Source organism: Chroicocephalus ridibundus, chromosome 4 (assembly GCF_963924245.1).
Source record: "Chroicocephalus ridibundus chromosome 4, bChrRid1.1, whole genome shotgun sequence".
NCBI classification, from domain to species: domain Eukaryota; kingdom Metazoa; phylum Chordata; class Aves; order Charadriiformes; family Laridae; genus Chroicocephalus; species Chroicocephalus ridibundus.
The window spans coordinates 6,300,043-6,319,942 of record NC_086287.1 but is presented as its reverse complement, the minus strand read 5'-3'; the positions used below and the strand labels follow the sequence as shown (position 1 = coordinate 6,319,942).

At 40.2% G+C, this 19,900-nt stretch overlaps 1 long non-coding RNA gene across 3 annotated transcripts in view; it reads right to left on the bottom strand.

Annotated features, from left to right (window-relative positions):
• The window catches only part of LOC134515313 (uncharacterized), an 83,777-nt gene extending 65,853 nt beyond the window's left edge, over positions 1-17,924 (bottom strand). For 2 of the 3 annotated variants that reach the window (XR_010070946.1, XR_010070948.1), the window contains exon 1: positions 8,012-8,117. This is a non-coding gene — a long non-coding RNA (uncharacterized LOC134515313). Of the gene's footprint in view, positions 1-8,011; positions 8,118-17,848 lie in introns of those variants that run through there. The other variant, XR_010070947.1, reaches the window with a different exon arrangement.
• Positions 17,925-19,900: the final 1,976 nt, after the last annotated feature.

The following is a 19,900-nucleotide window of genomic DNA, read 5'->3' as shown; positions in this document are numbered from 1 at the left end:
TCATTCTTTCAACCTTTGATTTATCTGGATGTTTTCTCCATATTGATTTTATAGTTACTGTTGCAAAAACAGTATAGCTGAGCTGTGGTAAACTTAATAGGATGATTCCATATAATCTATCCTGGAGTCCTGGGGACTGCTAACATCCATCAGCACGGGAGCTTATAGCACTTCTGGAAAAGAAAGGCCATTCTGACATGCCCACAAATTTACTTGCGTGGAAGTTTGGAGGGGGGAAAGAAAAAAAAAAAAAAAGCATCAATCAAACTTTCTCAAGTAAGGAAGCACTTGATCTTTGCTGTAAAATAAAGTAACAGCAAGAGAACTCTCCACTGTACAGTCAAAGGTACACAAAAAAAGGGAGAGAGCGTATGAAGAACCATGAGAGGTTAAGGCTACAAAAGTGCACTCCAACCTTGGCAAATAGCCCATCGAACCACCCGCTGCCACACCGACACTAGTCTCACACAGTGAATAACAAAAAGCATTTGAATTAGCTTTCTTCAAACGACTGCAGAAGATTTCAGGCTGGATGGACTCACTTTGTCACCGAAGGAAACTCTGACGTGGAGCAAGGTGAAAGTGAGGAAGGTCATTTTTATGCTAGCCCACCATCCACCTCATGGGAGAGGGAACAACCGACATCCTAGACCCACTGGGTACCTGATACACAGTGACCCACCAGGCAAGCCAAGCGCTGTGTTGGGACAGTCAGGCACAGCATGCCACGTCCTAAAGACATTAGCAAGGAGGGGCATCTCAGTAATTCTGATGAGAAGGGAGGAGTGACTGTCTCACTGAAGAGAAATTCATTATCTGGCCTGCTAAGCATGGGAGATAACCTAAGAGTTAGGACAAAGGCTCCTATTCACGCACTCATCTCACAGCTGACCACCTTCTCCCTACCATTCTTTGACTGCTGCATTTGGGCCAGTAGCAGCCCAATTCTGACAAGAACCGGTGCCAGCCCAGCACTGATCTGATGACCAAGTTTTCTACTTATCCGACCACACAATGCTTGATCGAAGCAATTTATAATTATCACTGTAGCACCTTACAGATTCATTGGCATTGCCACAGAACTGCCTACTCGAGGCTATCATAGTGTTGAGCAAACAGAAGCAAACCAAGTCTCAAAACGCTGCAGGCGATTATATCCGTTTTGCAGTTGGGAAAAGCAGCAGCTCAGCAAATGCATCTCCTACAGCAAATCCACGGGTAGAGCTGCAAACAAAAGCTCAGCTCAGCCCTTGACTCTTACACCCCGTTCCTGCCTTTCTTAAAGTCATTTTGAAACAAAGAAAGCAATAAAGGAATTAAGTGCTTTGAAGTGACAAGAGATAATATTAATGCTTGTTAATCAAGTGTTTAAGGAAACTAAATAGTGCATGAAGTCGCCTATACAGAGTATATTTTTATCTGAATTAACTTAATCTATTTTGCTTTATGAAACAGTTGCCTATATTAGAACAAACAAAGGAATTAATGCAGGGCATTAATACTCTGGTAATCTGCTCTTTACAGCATTTTTTTTTTTGCTCTGGAACTTTAAAATGATTTCTAATAACCTGAAAAATGTTGCCAAGCAGAGTCGGTCTGCCTCTGCTCGGAGCTCTGCGCCTCCACTTGGGACTTGCTTCCTTTCCCACGTTATTACTGCAAACAGAATGTCTCCTAAACTAAGAAATCCGTCATGAAAAGATACTTCATTACTCTGTATGGCGATGAATAACGAATTTCCCTTGGGCTGTCAGGAAGTGGAAGGTTTTTTTTTTTTTAATCTGTGTATCAAACAGCAGTTGGATTTCATGAAACTTACTTACAGGGGATTTTCCCCCACCTCCTTCAAGTTCTTTACAATTACTAACATTTCAGGACAGGGAGCAGACGCAACACAATTTAAGTTAGTTCCATTTTAAAGATGTTATGGCCACTGTAAGCAATTTCTGCTGCCCAAGACAACTTATACAGGTTATTTTCAAGTACTATTTATCTTTACTGGGACTCAAACGTGGTTTCTTATCCTATTTTAAACAATTATTTGCCCTGAAAGCGGTTACGACAACCTTTCATCAACAAATCAGCGTATTTATTGCTATTCACAGTGTCCATTCGCATGCTGGCTGACATGGGAAAACAGCTTGGTTTCAAAAACTTGATTTTACTCATTCAACTTTTGCTAAAAAGGCATTTATGTCAATCAAAATAATTATATTCACAGTTTCTTTCCTTCACACTTTTATCTCACACAACGATGAGGGGGGAAAAAAAAAAAAAGTAACTTTGTTTGCATTTCTCCAACTACTCCACATTGACATTACTTTCAGACAGGACTTCAAAATATTATCAGCATAATGATCACAGATTGGAGCTAGAAGCACACAAAGTATCAGAAAGACATGATAAATATAGGATAATGATCAGCAGGAAAGTTTCCCCCGAAGCAAGTAAACAAGAAGTCGGCAGATAGTTTCTATGGTTTATATTTGCCGTGTCACTTTGATAAAGACCAAGAGTATTGCTTCACAATAAATATATTTCAGTTCACAATTCATAGTCACATAGACACCTTAGATTTGCATTGGGCTACAGAAAACACTACATCAATATACCAGCCTCTCTGCTCGTCAGAGATTCTGTGCAAGAATAAGGACCTGCACTTGAACATAAGTTTTCTGAACTGGCTTTGCTCATTTGTACTGTGCTCTTACTGCAAATAGTAGATGGAGGAGGATCCTTAAACACACAGCCCTGTCATCAAAAGCCTTGCATTTCCCGGGTCCAGCTGCATGCACTGTATCACTGCAATACACCATCTACCCTGCACCCTAGCAGAGAGCCAAGGCTTTCAACTGCACTAAGAATGTATTAAAAAAATGCACATAGAAACAGAAAATATGGGCAATGATCATTTAGAAACAGAGGATGAAAAAAATAATCATGACTTCCAAGGTGCAAACATTTTTCTCATTGCAAGAAGGGAAAGTGAAACGTCATGATGAATTTAGAGATTAAAAGCTTCTGCACAGTCACCAGAGAAACTGATTATCTTGATGCACATTGAAGATAAACACAGCAGTGTTTTGCTTAAGTAAAAAAAGTTATCAAAACCGTAGTAAAACTGTGGGTTAATGCTAGTATTAAAAAAAACCCAAAACCAAAACAGATGAAGAAGAAGCCTTCTAGCTTCCTGATGCACACAAAAAGTTCTCTGTGATTTAAGGAACTTGATGTGTAAATACAGAGTATTCAAGAAAAATATTACTTCTTCAATAGGAAAGCTAACCTCCCATATCAGTTCAAATAATGGAAGAAACAAGAAAATTTCAGCACCCTTTCATCATCTGCTGAATATGAATCTATGGTGCTTCTTGTCTCAATGAATAAAATCCTAACAAGTTTTCCCCTGAAGATGAAATATATAACACACATCTATTCACAAGAGAGGTTCAAGTAGTCTGAAAATCAGATCATGAACCATGGTGCCAAGTTTACTCTCTTTCAAAATTCATTAGAAAACCCTTTTAATATATTTTTTTTTCTCCCTAGTGTTAACAGAAAGAAAAATTTCCTTCACAATATACTCCCATTCCCTATTAAAATGCATGTTACTTGCTTTTCTCTTTAGTGAAAAATACCATTCTCTGACAATTTTTTTAAACATCTCTTTATATATTATGGAAGTCCCTAAAAATCAGTCTTGATACTTTGCAACCACAGCGATTAACGTTGGCAAGACTCGTTCATGACATCCCAGCTGTCCTCTATTTTACTTCAGGCTTATGGCACCTTTACATCAGCCAGATATTTATCAAGTTTCTTTAGATATATTCAAAGTTCCTTTTCTATGTTCAAAGAGCAGCAAAGTACATACTGTGATACACAGCATGACACACAGCATCAATCTACCCACAGATATACACGACTCCTTGAGTTTGCTTCCGACATGAGTGAATTACTTCGGGGGGTAATCACAATAACTCTATTACTTCCAGGACCAGTAGTCTTTGTATGCTTTATTATCTATTTCTACATAAAACATCTACATAATACATCTCCATAAATGCATTTTTACTGTAGACTGCTCCCCAAGTGCTACGTGTACCCTTCACAATTCAAACAACCAAATCCAAACACTTACAGATGGAACTCTAAAAATCAACTTCTGTCTTTAAAAAAAAAAAAAAAAAGAAAAACCACACCAGATCACCATCAAAAAGAACATGCCCTCAATTAGAGCATTTTTTATTTAAAGCAGAGCTCTGAAAATCTGTAGCATTTGGCTATCAGTCTCGCAAAAACAATCTGTTGAAAGACTTCCCCTTCCTGCTTCCAAGCAGACCAGAAATACACACAATCTGCTTGGTGGTATTTCAGTATTTCTAGCCTCTGCTGCAGGAAGGTACATTCATCTATTAAGGCATGTTAGAAGCGGTTTAGAAAAGGACATAGGTTCTTCCCATCCTCAAAAAGTATCGTTGAATAAAACTACAACTTTGTTTAATAGAAGAAAGCACCACCAAAACTTCAAAACTAAACCACTGAGTTTGCAAAGTTGCAAGCAGTACTCACATCCCCGATCCTGCTAAATAGTAAGAAACATGCCTTAAAGCTGGGGACCATTTGCAACCTTGATTGTTATGATAGCCCCAGGCCTTTGAACGCTTTAAAATCATTTCCCAGTTTAATGAACTGTTTATTCCACAGTAGACTTAAAATCATTTCTGGCAGAAATCCCCCAGCTAATGGAAACACTGGAACTCCTCTCTTAAAGGTAGCAAGGACAAGGCGAGTGCACTAAGTAACACCAGGTCTGAGGTAGAGAATCTCCAAAGTGATGCTATTTTGACAGCTTTGAAAATGCAACAGAGAAGCCAGGGGCTGCAAGTTTAAGCAACGTCATGCCAGAATTATTACTACTACATCACAAGAAAGCCCTGGGTGTATGGTCTCCTAATCAGAATTTAAAAAAACCAAACAAACCAAAACACACCTATAACTTGAAACAGTTAATTTTTTTGTTGGTGAAGTACCAGCAGCTGGCCAAAGCTAAGGGTTAAAAGATTACGATTTGCAAAACCTTCAAGTCGCGATTGATCTGATCTCAGGACAACTCTAAATGTCTGGCCTGTCCAGGTCCCACACGAAGGCCAAGAAGCACCAATTAAATGCTCTGTTGTGTTCTCCCCACACCACCGTAAAGCCGGACTGAGATCCCAAGGACCATTCTCATATCACACTCTTGCAAACACATGGGACTGACAGTTCACACCCAACCAACGTTATTGTTGAGCAACCTGACCTAGTGAAAGATGTCCCTGCAGGGGGGTTGGAACTAGATCATCTGTAACGGTCCCTTCCAACCCAAGCCATTCTATGGCTGTATCAGGTACAGGAGTATACGTGTGACATTAGGCAAGTGAAGACCACGCTTCATTTTTTCCTCTCAAAAGAAAATTCCTGCCTTTTCCATCATCAAGTCCAAATTTTCCATCAAACCACCGGCAAACTCAAAAATTTTAAACTGGAACAGCCTGCTCCTCCAGAACCAAAGCAGAGGCAGCTGCATCCGGGGCCTCCCCACCACAGTTCCTTATCTGATCCCAGAGCCAGGAGAATGACCACCAGCATGGGGTTCCATAACATAAAGAAAAGACGCAGTCTCACAGGCCTGATACTTTTCTTCCTTTTCTGCAAGCAAGTACGGCTGGAGGTGCAGCCTGCGCGGTCTCCAGCATTAATGCACAGTCTCAGGCAGCACTTTGGGAAATGTCTTGTTGCAGCTTTTATTTCCATGGAGCCGGTCTCTCTAGCGCGGAGCTGGCGGGTTTCAGAAAAAGCAATAGGAACGCATCTGCCCTTTGACTGACTGTTTGTCAGAGAGGCTGACACATTTAGTTTTGAAACCTGCCAATATTTCACAGCCTCTGGAACAGACAAGCTGCCAGATTTCCTTTGGGAGAAAGAAAGGAGGGGACATACAGCCACTGAATGAAAATAACTAATAGAGGGCTGGATCCAGCCTCAAATAAGCAAAGCTTTCACTGAGCAAGGGCTACAGGACTTGCCTTACTGATTTCAGGAGGCATTTAGGTGGAAAAGAACTCTAGGATTTGGCCTTTAATAGTGTAAGACTATTTCAGAGGGTTTACTTGCCTAAAACCAGTAAAAGACTGAAAATTTGCACGAACACAAGATGCACACAGAACAGCTTCAACGCCTGAAAAATAACTCTGCAGGCACACAACTGTTACACAGACCAGCAGCCACTGCAAGCTCATATTGTTTAATGCAACAGCAGCATCATTAAAAACAAAACAGCTTTCAATGCTGCAAAATGTCGCAGAGCTTTATGAATGGCTTGTCAAAAAGCAGCCACTACGATGGCTAGCTTGTTTCATTTTTAATGACATATTATACATAATAAATCTATTTATACGGAACAGACAATGTAGGTGAAGAATGGTTATTGCTTTTCAACACATGGTCAAATGAATCCTCCTTTTGCTCCCCAGGTTTCCAGAGATTTCCACGCTCCAGCATGGAGTCCCCCACAACTCTGCAAAGATCCCCAACCCACAGAAAGTCCTTCCAAGTCTTGGATTTAGGCAGAATAGAGTGTGAGCATGCAGCATACAGCTCGCTGATGCTGTCCAAAACCTTTTCACTGAGATTTGGCATCTTTAATCCTTGTGTTTCAAGGTATAGAGGGGTTCCAGAAAGGGATTCATGCTTGAAAGAGCCTTTCTTCCACAAACTGAAGCGGTTGCGAGCACAGCTTGTACTTGTCTAAACAGAAAAGCCTAAGCAGGCTTCTGCTTTGGCAGGTTTTTCTTCGGGAGGGGGTGGGGGTGTTGGGAGGCATTTGCCTTAATTTTTTATTTTTTTTTTTAAACACTCATAGAAAACACAATTCAGGTAAAAGTGGGTATGCTTTCTCTGACTTTTGATTGCAAGACGTATTTCTGTTACCTGTAACATGTCAAGCTGAAGTTTATCAGCATGAGGCAGGAACCTGACATCGCTGTTTCAGTTTGGTTTTGGTTTGTTTTTTTTTTTTTTGACAAAACCAACTGCAATGTTACATTGGTTTCAGAGAAAAAGGTGGGAGAAGGAGCCATACATAAGTGTAGAAAAATAATTTCAGCAGGTGTTTTAGTGCAATGTTTTGAAAAGTGAGTCTCCACATTAATCACAACGGTCACCTTTCTTGTCAGGGAATTGGCTTGTGGGGAATATTCTTAAAGTAGGAAAAAAAAAAATAATCCACAAAGATAACCAAGAAATGAGCTACTGAAAGAAATAATCACACTAAGACTTTCAAAAATCGTATGCTGTCTTACATCTCCCTCACTCTAATAAAAACACAAGCACCAACCTTGTAAACCAACTAACTATGCAGCAGCCCAGAGGGCAGGAGCCAAGCAGTTGCCAGGCACAGGATTTCACAGGAAAGAGACTAATTCAAGTGTTTCAGCTGGACATAGGAAGAAGAACCATTTTGCCTCTTCACATAAAAATAAAAAGTTATAATGGTGGAGGGTTGAATAGCAGCAGCAACAGCAGACAGGGCTGTACATGTAGGAAATCTGCATGGGGAAAAACCCACTGCAGTGGAATATCACTTGCAGACCTATACACCTAATGTAAGAAGAGACAGTCAACGTCCCTCATCCAGTGAATTCCCACAGACCCCCAGGAGACGCGTCATTTTAACTATTCTTGCCTTTTGCTGGGAGAGAAAAAGAGGAACACGGGGGAAGGCCAAAACATTCTGGCTGAAAAGCTAAATGTTACTCACCTGAACAAACATCTTGCCTCCTGTAGCTGTAGTTGATTTGAAGTAAAATGAAGAGGGGCAATTCCCTTACGCAATGGGGAGGCCTACCTGGCTGACTGCCCCCACATAGATTCAGGTATGAAGTGCTAGATACTCTGAAGAGGATGAAGCCTTTGCTCAAGGAATCTTGGAGTACTTTGAATTACTAAAATTACTGGAGAGATTACTTACATGTTTGTAGGCATGCTCCCCCAACATTACGGCTGTAACCTTTAGTATACAGCTCTGAAGTCTTCTGGCAACTTGCACCGTCACTGGCAACTTGCACAAAGTCCTCACTTCCTTCCTCATAGAGGCAGAATTGCCAAAATAATTTCAAGACAAAGGGCAGCCCAGAAGCAGGAAACCAGCAGGACTCTCTGTCCTCACGGTCCCCTGAACTGGAGCTAAAAAACCACCACAAAGTCCACAAGAGTCATTCTGTCAACAAACACCAGCAAAAGCTCCTGAAAGGTGCAGTAGCAGCAGGAAGCAGAGCCTGCCGCAGGCAACATTTTTTAGCAGCTAGCTCAAGAACTGGAAGTTATTTTAATAGCAGGTTGCCATGAAGTGGGCCAAAATTTACTCCAACCTAGATTTGCCCACGAATTGATTTACGGCAGTTTCAAGCTAACGTGCTCTTCATTACGAAGAACAGTATTCACACCAATCCCAAAATCTACTTTTCCTCTCTGCAGCCCAGGAGCCTGATGCAGGCACTAAAGAGAGAGCTGCGTAACGCAGGTAGGAAGGATTCCTGTATGGTAGGACACAGTGCTAAGAGAGATAAATACCATGTTCTAAATCAATGCATAATTTCAAGAGGATTCACATTTGTATCTGAATACAATATTTACATTGTTGGTAAGTGTATTTTCTCGACAGATGTCTTATTGTAAACCCTGATCTGATTCAATCTGCAATCACTGGGGCTATTCACATGCTAAAACACTGTGATGGATGATGCATTTTAAAGAGTAATTGAAATGGGAAATAAAATACCTAGTTTCGAGTCAGTAAGGCTACATTACATACCCAATAAGTACCAGGACTGAAAAGCAAGCACTGTTAGGGATGGAAAGACTCCATGTAGTTTTCCCTGGCCTCTAGCTTACCACCGAGCCCCTAAAGCTCCCCTGGGCATAAAACACAACTCTCTTTTCATGAGAAAAGCATAACAGAATACAGGATTTGCTCCACTGCAATGAATAGGCTGATGTTGACTAGGAATCTTATAAGTACCTCTATGTTTTAGAGCCTTATGAAATCTCGCTGAGATGACCATGTAGTTCAGGAACGCTCACGCCTGAGATGAGGACCTTGGGCCTGGGGCACTTGTGGATCTCCTGTCCTCACTATCTCAGCTAGCAACCCATGCACTCTGCGGTGAGAAATCAGTATAGCATCCAATCTGAAAAATACCTCCAATTGCAAACAATAAACTTCTGGGAAAGAAATCAATATTAGATTAGCTGGAAGGTTAGTGCATGTCTGTGAAGGACATAAAACAAACACACCAAAACCAAGCCCACAGTGCAGTTTACAGAAGACAAGTGTACAAGGTCAGGATTCTATATTAAGGGCACATTGTTCAAATCAGAAAATGAAACTTTCTGGTTTATTAAAGGCTAATACACATCTGCTTTGAAAAATGAACTCCAAAAATATTATTCACACATGAGCACAGACAAAAGATTTTTGTATTAAGCATACTCATCCAACAGGAATTAGGCTGAGAAGAAAACAAGTAGTGAAACTAATCTGAAAGTTTAGAACTTAATTATTTTTATTTTTAAATGGTAACGTTTTGATGGAATTGCTATGTCTTTTCAATTTACCAGTCAAAACTAAATAGCATACTGATTACTTCTCAGGTATCCCAGCAAAGAATACTCCAATATTCAAGGAAAACAGGATGCACTTTTTTCTACCTCGATCTTCAAAAACATTTGCTCAGCATTTTGTGTGTAAAGTCAGGGCACTTCAGATACAAAAGTCGCTTAAAAACAATCTAACAGAGGTTCAAATCCAGCCAGAGAAAAATCTCTCGCATTCAAAGAGCTTTGTACAAGCAGCAAGAAGCAGACCCAGAGGTCACCCATGGTGGCGGCAACGCAACTAGAGGATGTTGCATTTATGAACAAAGATCACAAGTGTTTAAATATGTAGAAGAATTTCCCCCACTGCCTCCTTGTTGAAAGCAGAGTGATGAAGATGGAGGTGGGTAGTGATTCGGTCCATGTAGAAAGCAGCGGGGTCCTACAGTAGGAGTTGACAGGGGCACCCAGAAACCCAATGCAGTGCCTTGCCCAGGTTCAGATGCACGAGAGCCCGCAATAAAATTCAATTCATCCCTCTCAAGCTAGCACCATACATCACACCGGCTAACAACAAGGCACAAGTTTGTCTGGTTTTAAGCACAATATTGCATCATTTTCCTCACCATACTAGCCACACGTCTGCGCTGTAACAAACTATCCTATAACAGTATTAATTGCATGGGTGTGTGGACTAAACTCCAGCAGCATACTCATGGAAGAGCCCTTTCAACAGAAAAATTCCCAGTAGTAAACCAATAACTCAAATTTGCCCTAACACCAAGTGCACTCCATTTGGCCCTTAGTCTTCTCATTTTCATTAATATGACCTTTAGCTTCTCAACATGGGCCAGGGTGCTGCTTGAGCCCTGTAGCTTTATTATGCAATGAACAGATGAGAGGGAGTAACACTAGATATTGACCAAGTGCTACGGGCATCGATCGGTGTCTGGCACGAGCCCCAGCCCGAGCTTTGCTCTGCAGAGTGTGCTGTAGGCACAAGCCTCCTTTACAAGGCCATTTTGGCCCGTGAATCTGAGCACCACAAAACCCTCCTTCCTTGTTCCAAGGCTGTTACTTCCCAGGGCTCAAAACTTAATATTTCTTTTACCCTGAAACCTTTGCAGAGATTTTTAAGAGAGGTGTTACTCACGAACTGTTCTTGTCTGTTGGATCTTTGCTCTCTAACAAGTAGAGAGCAGCACAGCGGCATCCAGGGCAGCTATGCACATCATGCTATTCTGACACAATTACGTTGCAGACGCTGCAATTCTCCACAAGCTGAATATTCAACCCTTACTGCTGCTGCTGGCTTTTTAATAATAGACGCGTTTCAGAAAATCATCGTTATCTCCAGTTTATCATCTCAAACTTGGTGACAAGAAAGAACTGGGAGGAAGTTGTTTTGAAAAGACTCGCTAGAATAAAATTATTCAATGGAGGCCCACAGCTGCAGGCTGTCACGCGTGTTGAAGTCATTACATTCTCATAATGACATCTGTGAACACTGTATTTGACTATAATTAGTCTTTATGCAGCATAAGGACTACAGCTATAAAGTGATTTCGACATCAGAAATGGCATTGCAATACCTCGCTTAAAAATACCCACCCTGAAAACAGGGTGCCAAGCCTTGTGTTAAGCAGAGGGATAGTAAGTTAGGCATCAAAGCAGACTTTGGCAAGGAGAAAGCCAGTCACTTATCTGGCAAGAGACACAGCTAACACAACAAGGATTAAGTGTATCCTGAATTCTGCTCTCTGGAGCTTCGGCACCTCACCCTCAGCTTTTACTTGGACCAAAGATCTGGAAGCCTTTCCTAAAAGTTTTGATCGATGTCTTTTCTTCTAAAGAAAGCAAGGAAGAAAAGGATAAAGGCAGGATGGATTTTTTAAATAGCAAGCATCGCGCACCCTTTCGCTAAGCATGGGCCAGGACTAAGGCATGGGTCAGATGGTGCAGGATTGAGACATGATTCAATTTCCTCTTCCTCAGATTTAAAACACTTCCAACCTCCCAAGACTATTTTCTGCCACCAGACTTCCGTTGGGAAAGCAAGAGAGGAAGTACTGACATTCAGGATCTGCTCTAAGAAGCAACACTTCTGCTGTGACCCAGAGCTGTCATACAAAATAATTCATTTCTGTCCACAATTCTGCTGAGTTACTGTAAAAGCAGAACCAAAGCGCTCCCCTTCCCTGTTACACACACCAGGCATCGCATTTATTTATTTTTTTTTAATCCCCACAAGTGACATCCTCATGGACCCACGCCCAGGGTGGGAATAGCTCATATACTCACAGGGGCTCCCACTTTACCTTATGTTCTTTTCTGCCAAACAGTCCAAGCATTTAGCTAACCCTAAATCTCTAAGTATGTATGTATCGATCAAAAGCATTTTAAGGCTGCTATCTCAGACTACAACAGCTGTGACACCAACACACAAGACAGAAAAGCTATTCTCCCAAGCTGACTAGGCCTGTTAAAGTGAAATATGACCAAGAACTGAATCACAGACTGGCAGGGGTTGGCAGGGCCCTCTGGAGATCATCTAGTCCAACGCCCTGCCAGAGCAGGGTCACCCAGAGCAGGTGGCACAGGAACATGTCCAGGCGGATTTGGAATGTCTCCAGAGTTGGAGGCTCCACCACCTCTCTGGGCAGCCTGTGCCAGGGCTCTGCCACCCTCACAGGAAAGTTTTTCCTCATGTTTAGATGGAACTTCCTATGCTCGAGTCTGTGCCCATTACCTCTTGTCCCATCACTGGGCACCACTGAAAAGAGCCTGGCCCCATCCTCCTGACACCCACCCTTTAAGTATTTATAAGTGTTGATAAGATTCCCCCTCAGCCGTCTTTTTTCCAGACTGAAGAGACCCAAATCCTTCAGCCTTTCTTCATAACACAGATGTTCTTGTCCCCTAATCATCTTGGTAGCCCTGAAAGAGAGTAATAGTTCCTCTCTTATGAATAAAAAAAAAATTAATTTCTTTTGATTTCAATATACGCATACATCTCTTGTAATCTATTAGAAACTTGAAAAGACATTTTTGCTATGTGTTTGGATGCCTATTGGGGAGCAAGAGTGTGCCAGGCTACATTTCACTCACCTATTGCGCTTAAGTGCTTGAATGACTACGCCTGCAGCCGCTAACTTTCCACGTAGCCCAGTGTGGTTCAAAGCAGGTCATGGTCAGCCAAGATATGACTCATGCACACCTTAAACATCTGACAGGCAAAATTTGTTCCTTCCCCTTACCTGCTCTGCTATGGTTCTACTAAAATAAAACAAACATTTTTTACCTCATGTTTAAATTCAAGTCTGCAGAACACCTGACTCACCTGAAAGAAAATGTCACAAATTGCATTATAGCAGAACATCTTATAATGGAAACCCTTGTGGAAGGTTTTATTAAAATATCACAAAAGGAACAGCCATCCTAAAGTATCCCCTGGCATTGAAAAAAAGAATTCTATCCCTGCAATACAATTCTGGAGACAGGTTCAAAACCCCTCTTAAAAAAACCCAGATAATTCCTTTAAAATATGCACATTTCTAATGTAATTTATGTAGAAAACCTTATTGGTTTCATTCCTGTTAAATGCCATAGGAGTCTCCATAATGGAATTAATTTCAGAAGAAAAAATACCATTTAAATTTATTTAATCCCATGAATTAATAAAACCACTTTCTGACCTACGTTAAAAAGGATGGGGCTAGCCTAAAACGAAAACACAAGTCCTCTGAGATTTCTTCACTCATTTCTAGATTATATGGCTAGTTAAGTTAGGCCTACAACATTAGACATGAAGTTCCACTCAGACCCACATCTTTTCATTCACACAAACTCTAGAGCATCCGATATCTTGAAAAGACTTTAAGTTCAATTTCTTCTTCTATAATAGTGAGTATAAAGTAAAAATATTCCATAAATTTACAAGTTTACGTATGTTTACAAGTAAACAGGAATACAGCACTGCTTCTACTACAATTCATAGCAAGTCTCCAAAACTGTGGTTTCTGCGTTGAAGAGAATTTAAACTATGCAGTAATCCTAAAAATCACTATTCAATCAAGTATGGGGAAAGAGGTGAAATTTAATAGCTCTCAAAACAAGCCCTGCAAATCATTTTAACAACTCCCGTTAATCCAGAGATTAACACGAGTCGATAAACGTGGTTTGCTTTGCATTTACATCTTAAGTGAGAAGAAAAATAACAGGAGCTCTAAAAAGAAGAGTAAAGCCCCAAATATCTTAGATGGATTATCAGATAAAACTGCAGGATGCACAGCCATAGTAAATGAGTTATACTTCATTCTGGAAAAATCTCAAGAGAATAAATAATATTTCTGAAGATCAATATCACCTCTTTCCATTTAGTTAAAGCTTCCAACCTCTTAATTACTTCCCTTTAAAAATATGTTATATATATATGTCCATCTATATGCATGTATATATATGAGCCTTTTTTACACCCTCTCACTTGCACGCCATTAAAATGCGCTTTAGATGGAGGGGATATATATCTTATGAACATACCTACTGGTACCTGAACAAGGCTGTGGGAGAAGCTGGGCTGTGCGGGAACTTGCATTTGTTTTAAGAAGTCAGTCCTGAGGTGCAGGCGCGAGGCTGGTGGTCCTCACAAGCTCTGCGTCCTTGCCCTTACTTCACCAGGAACCTCCCGCTGAGTCTGGTGAAACGCTTTGTGCCTCAAGTTCTCCAGCCATAAAGTTGCCCATGTGCTTCCTGGGGCTTGTTCTCCACCTTGATGGGGTAATAATGTCTCAGTAACGACTATGCACATGACGACATTGTAGAGTGGAATCTCATTTCTCTTTAGGATCATTAAGAAGCAGTATTGTGTCTTCAACGTCCATATTTCTTAATGGGGAGATAAAAGGAGAGCACCAGAGCTCATGGAAGCACAGTCTTGGAGAAAAAGAACACGTTACTGTCACCAAGCCTCCAAGCTCCCTAGATGCCAGAAACATGCAATGTTCTGCAGTAGGGAAGGGCAAGCTTCTCTTTGCAGACGCAGTTCTTGGGGAAAGAGCTTGGTTCTATTCTGATGTAAAGTTGTACCGTTTCTGCAAAACATGCAGTTAATGATGGACATCTGAAACTGATGTACTAGAATAAATGGTCTCATCTTGATTAGGAATTTCCCTGTAAAATGAATTTATGTGGATGAGTATGAACATTTACATCTTACTGGTTTCACCAGGAATGAATCTTATTGTAAATGTTACCATGACATCAGTGGATACAAGACATTATTCCTGCAGGAATAAGAAATATAATTCTAATGACGGGGAGAGTTAATTCTTTCTTTCATCACTTCTAATTCTTCATTTACAGTAATAGCTCCTATTCTTATGGTCCTCATATTTTATGAGTACTTTTACATAGCTTCTTGCCTACTGTATTTCAGAAGTGAATGAAGAGTCTTAGTCATGAGTTAAATATCCTGTGATTCCAAGATGTATAAACACAAGCTACTTTACATTAGGCAGGAGATAACCTAAGAAGATGGTATGCTATAAATATTAGATTTCAGGGTAATTTATCAGCAACTTCCACCTTGTGAATGCAAGTGTACATAAAGGTATAGTGAAATTTTCTGAACAGCAGAAAGCAAAGCACTGATCTTGGAAGCTTTAACATAAAAATCAATTATTACCAACCAGAATTATTCTTCCATACTGCTGAATCAATACCTCTGAAAAGCATTTACCTTTATATCTGAAAATTTTAGGTGGCGGACAGAAGAAAACACAGAATATATCAAGCAGGTACGGGCTTTTAAACGCTGCCACATGAGCTACTCGAGAAACTTTTTACTTACAGGACTTTAGTTAAAAGATAAGAAAGATCAAGCTCAAGAGCATATGCTTCAGGATTTTATTAAGAGAACACCAGTCAAACAAAGTCTCTTTAACTCCTGACCCACTTTTCTTTCATTATAAAAGAAAACTCCAGTGGAACTAGGAAGTACATGAACACACTAAAACCTCGATTAAGTACAATTTCTTCATCAAAAAGCAACTAAATTCAATGACACCAAGAAAGAACAAGTGGCATGACTAAGTGGAAGAAGACTGGGCTATAACTCATGGGCAACAGCAACTTAAACATGGAGGCTATTGCAAAGTCTTCCCTCCCTCCTATGAAATACCAAATTTGACAGTCCCCAAAATTCACTGGGGCTTGGAGTTTTCTCATTTCATGTCAAATCACTCGGACCACATGACAAGATCTTCCCCATTAAAAGGCATTAATCTTTTTTATCTGCTCGGTTTTAAGCCAGAAAAGCACATTTTTCAGGTTCCAAACATGTTTCTGGCAGCTGTAGTGCTTAAACAGAGCACAGGAAGCTTGAGGATGGGGCAGGGGAAGCCAACAGTCAGCTAGTACTACTAAGTAAGAAAATACATAATTTGATGTTACTGGTTGCTTTAATGGTATGAATATGTGGTCTGTGCTACTGTTCATACCTAATAGTAGGTCTTATATCATGAGGTCCCCAGGATAGCTTATTTTGTCGAACGATAAGTAGAGTTCTGGAATCTTGATCATCACAAACTCTTCTTTTGCCCAAAAAATCAGCTGCTGGCTTTTAGAATTAAATGTTAAAAATAGAGATACAAGCCATTCTTCAAATATCTAGACGTAATTCCTGAGACAGTCTGAAACATCTGTGCTCAAATGATACACTGATTATTTGTTTGCTATTAAATTCTGTCACAGATAATCAGATATCTAATGGTGCTGTATCGTTCCTCTTCTGTTTCTTACATACCAGTTTCTATTTTCACGGTTGAAACACAATTTCCACTGGTATTTTTCCAAGTCATGTCTTGGCTTTCTGGAGCGTGCCCACCAGCATCCCTCTTGGTTTGCTTTAATTTGTGCTCCTACCAGTATACCCAATAGAGAAGATGTGCTGCTATAACAGCGCTTGTCATAACCTCACATTTGACAATCGTGTGTGTGGGCATGTGTATATATATATATACCCACACACAAAGAGAGAGATGGCAGAATGCATAGATTCCCTTACAAGATTTGTACATTTCCATTTCAAGTACTAAACATAAATATATTCCAAACCTAATTTAGAGTACTATTTTAAAAAAGGTACCAGCTTGAAAGTGTTGTGGAAGATCACTTTCAATTTATATAGCGTATCAGTAACACTGCCTTGGAAGACACTGAGGTGTACTTCTTAATCTGATGCACAACTACCATTTTGTGAGTACAGTTCATACCTGTGAGATCAGTCTTTGGTTTTACAAATTCCTTAAATACAGCTACAAGTCACATCTCTTACCCTGGCAATCCAGTTGTGTTTTTTCTGCTTATATATATATATATATATATATATATATATATATATATATAAAATGCCAGCTGAAATTAGTCATTGACAAGCTAATAACAAAAACCTTAGTTTTAGTTCCAGTAGTGCCCATCTGTACCCAGCACTGCTGCGCTTCAACGGCTCCTGTAATATGAGATTTTGATAATACAGCTCAGATTCACACTTTATGCAACTTCAGTTTACATATGGTTTGAAACTATATTGGGATACACAGCAATCATGCTTCACAATTAATTTGCAGCCTGGATTTCATTGAGATTCCTTGAATCCTTAAGGATGAGGATGAGAAGCTAGTTCTACAAGGCAAGTCCTTCTACAGATGCTATAACCATTACTTCTAGCAGAATATGCATAATATGTAGTGCTTAAAGAAACTATTGTGGTCCCAAGAGTCGCTCATAAAGAAAGTCTGACTGATAACTGTGCAGGCTCAAAGAGAAATCTGTAATTCCCATTTACTAATAGTCAATTACCCATTGGAAGTGACTCACGTTCAGCATTAGGACCAATATCCCACCAAAAAGTACATATCAATCTACAGTAGCTGGGCATAATTGATTTAATTCAGTTTTAAAAATGATAACTTGTTACTTGCATTGGAAAAAAGTTTGTCTGAACTCAAATTCTGCACTCAACTACACAGAATAAACGGCCAAAACGTTGCCATGGAGACATTACACGAACAAGATTTGGATTTGATCTCCAGTTCACAGCAAAGAAAGCATTACTTTTTAATTGCTGCAGCCAGTTAGCGAGCACTGCTTCTGAAGATACCGTCAAGAATATTGAAACGAGAGACAGCATGAAATAGTTGTGTTTCCCACTTACTCTTCCACTTCTTCCACCTGGGCAGCTTTTTCTCCTCCACCTGTCGTCAAAACTCCCATGTGTTCCCACTGTTGGCCAACACCTAGAGTTGCCAAGGGCTGGCATCTTATCCCTGCAGCAGCACCATCACAGCCCTGACACCAGGGTAAGAGCTTGGCTAAAGAGCTGTAGCAAACAAGAGGCTCAGGGCAGCTGTTTGCATTAAGCATCCGACTTGGTGCTTCCCAAATACTACCTATAGCAGCTAAGCTTTTTGCTGAAGCTCCTCAAAGAAAGGCAGCCTGAGGCAAACACCCACGTGAAGAATTTCAGAAGTCCAAGCAGCTCAAGTTTGCAGCGTTAGAAAAAGCCGAAACCCAAATCTCGTCATGGTAAGTGTCAAGAAACTTTAATGGAGTGACACACACACTTCTGTCTATGATAAGCAGAGGTAGAAATGCAGAATTGAGACAGTATTCTGCAGGGTCAGTATACAGACAGAGGGCTTTGCAAGATAACACCCCACAAAAGCAGTTGGAAAATTATAAGGAGCAGCTGAGAGAAAAGAACATGAAAGTTGAAGTGCTGTCAAAACACAAAACATGGAGTATAAATGTTAAGATGTCACAGGACGAAGGAACGAGGGTATGAAACACTATTGACCTGCTTCCTCTGACAAGGCGTACCCACAACTCTCCTGTGGTCAGCATTTTAAGCAGTGGATTCTTGTTCATGAACAGCTACAAGGCGTCCTTTCCCAAGCCAATTAACAGTGCTCCAACCAGCAAACTTCCTACCAAGAGACAAAGCAAACTCTCACAGCGTTTCTATAGCAATGAAAAATCCCTTTGCTATCCCTCAAGCAAACTTTTCACTTTTGCACCCATTAAGCATTTATCTGTGTTTACAAGCACATGCATGCACAGGCCTCTGCTAGAGACAAAAAAGCGTTTCCCTAGGAAGGCTCATTTGGATCATGGCCTGCTTGTTTGCTCTGCAGCTGCTAATTAATAAGAATACACTTTATTCATCATGAACGTATATCAGAGGACAGTAAAGGGCTGGGAACATGAAATCCTCTTCCCATTGCCATTCTCTTCTAGTACAAGATTAAAACATTAACAATATCAGAGACCAATGTTTATTGAAAACTATGGCAAGCATTTCTGGAAACACCAGTGAATAAAGACAACTTACTGCAACAAGATTTGTCAGTAATGTGATACAAAGGTGAAGATCTGGAAGTTTACCATACCTTCTCTATTTCCTGAATTTCACTACAGTTATCGAAATGCAACCTCTAAGGTCCGCACAATGACTTCTGTTCAATCATTCCTACAGCCTTCATTAATAGAGTCAGTCACATGGGAAAGCAGAAGTTTATATAATTTTAAAAGGTTTATATATATAATTTCCTACAAAACACGCTATTTCAAATGGAATAATGAAGACATTTATTGTTAAGCAGCCTACTAGAATTATATACATTTATTCTAAGGATTTGGCAAATGTTCTTGTTTTTCCTTATAGCTCTGACAAGTTAAATTATTAGAGGTTCCTGTAACTCCGTTATAATTTATATGCTTGATTTTTACTTTTAGCTTTCTTAATTCTATTTATTAGACTACGATGTGGCATTACACTGTAAATGAAGTCCTAAAATCATTATTCCTGGAGTTATCACTAGACATAGTCCACGTGCCTGGGTATCTTCTTTTATTTCAAGGAGATAATCAAGGCAAAGAAATATTGCTACGTTCATGGAATCACACAGACAGGTTGCCATATGACTGAAGAGCCCATGAAACATCAACGTTGCAGATATATGCCAGAACATTCACCCATGGGTTTTGGTGACAGAATAATTTACATATCACTAAAAGTTTTATCCTTAAGATCTAGTCTGATACTCTACACCAAAAGGGAAAGAAAAAAAAAGGTAGATTTCAGCCAAGGATGCTGTCAGACACTCCAGCATCTGCTGACTGCAAATATCAATTTTTGATGCTTTGTTTTGGTACAAGAAGTGACTATTAGTTTTTTTCTTCAGGTACAAGCTTCATTTTTAAGTCA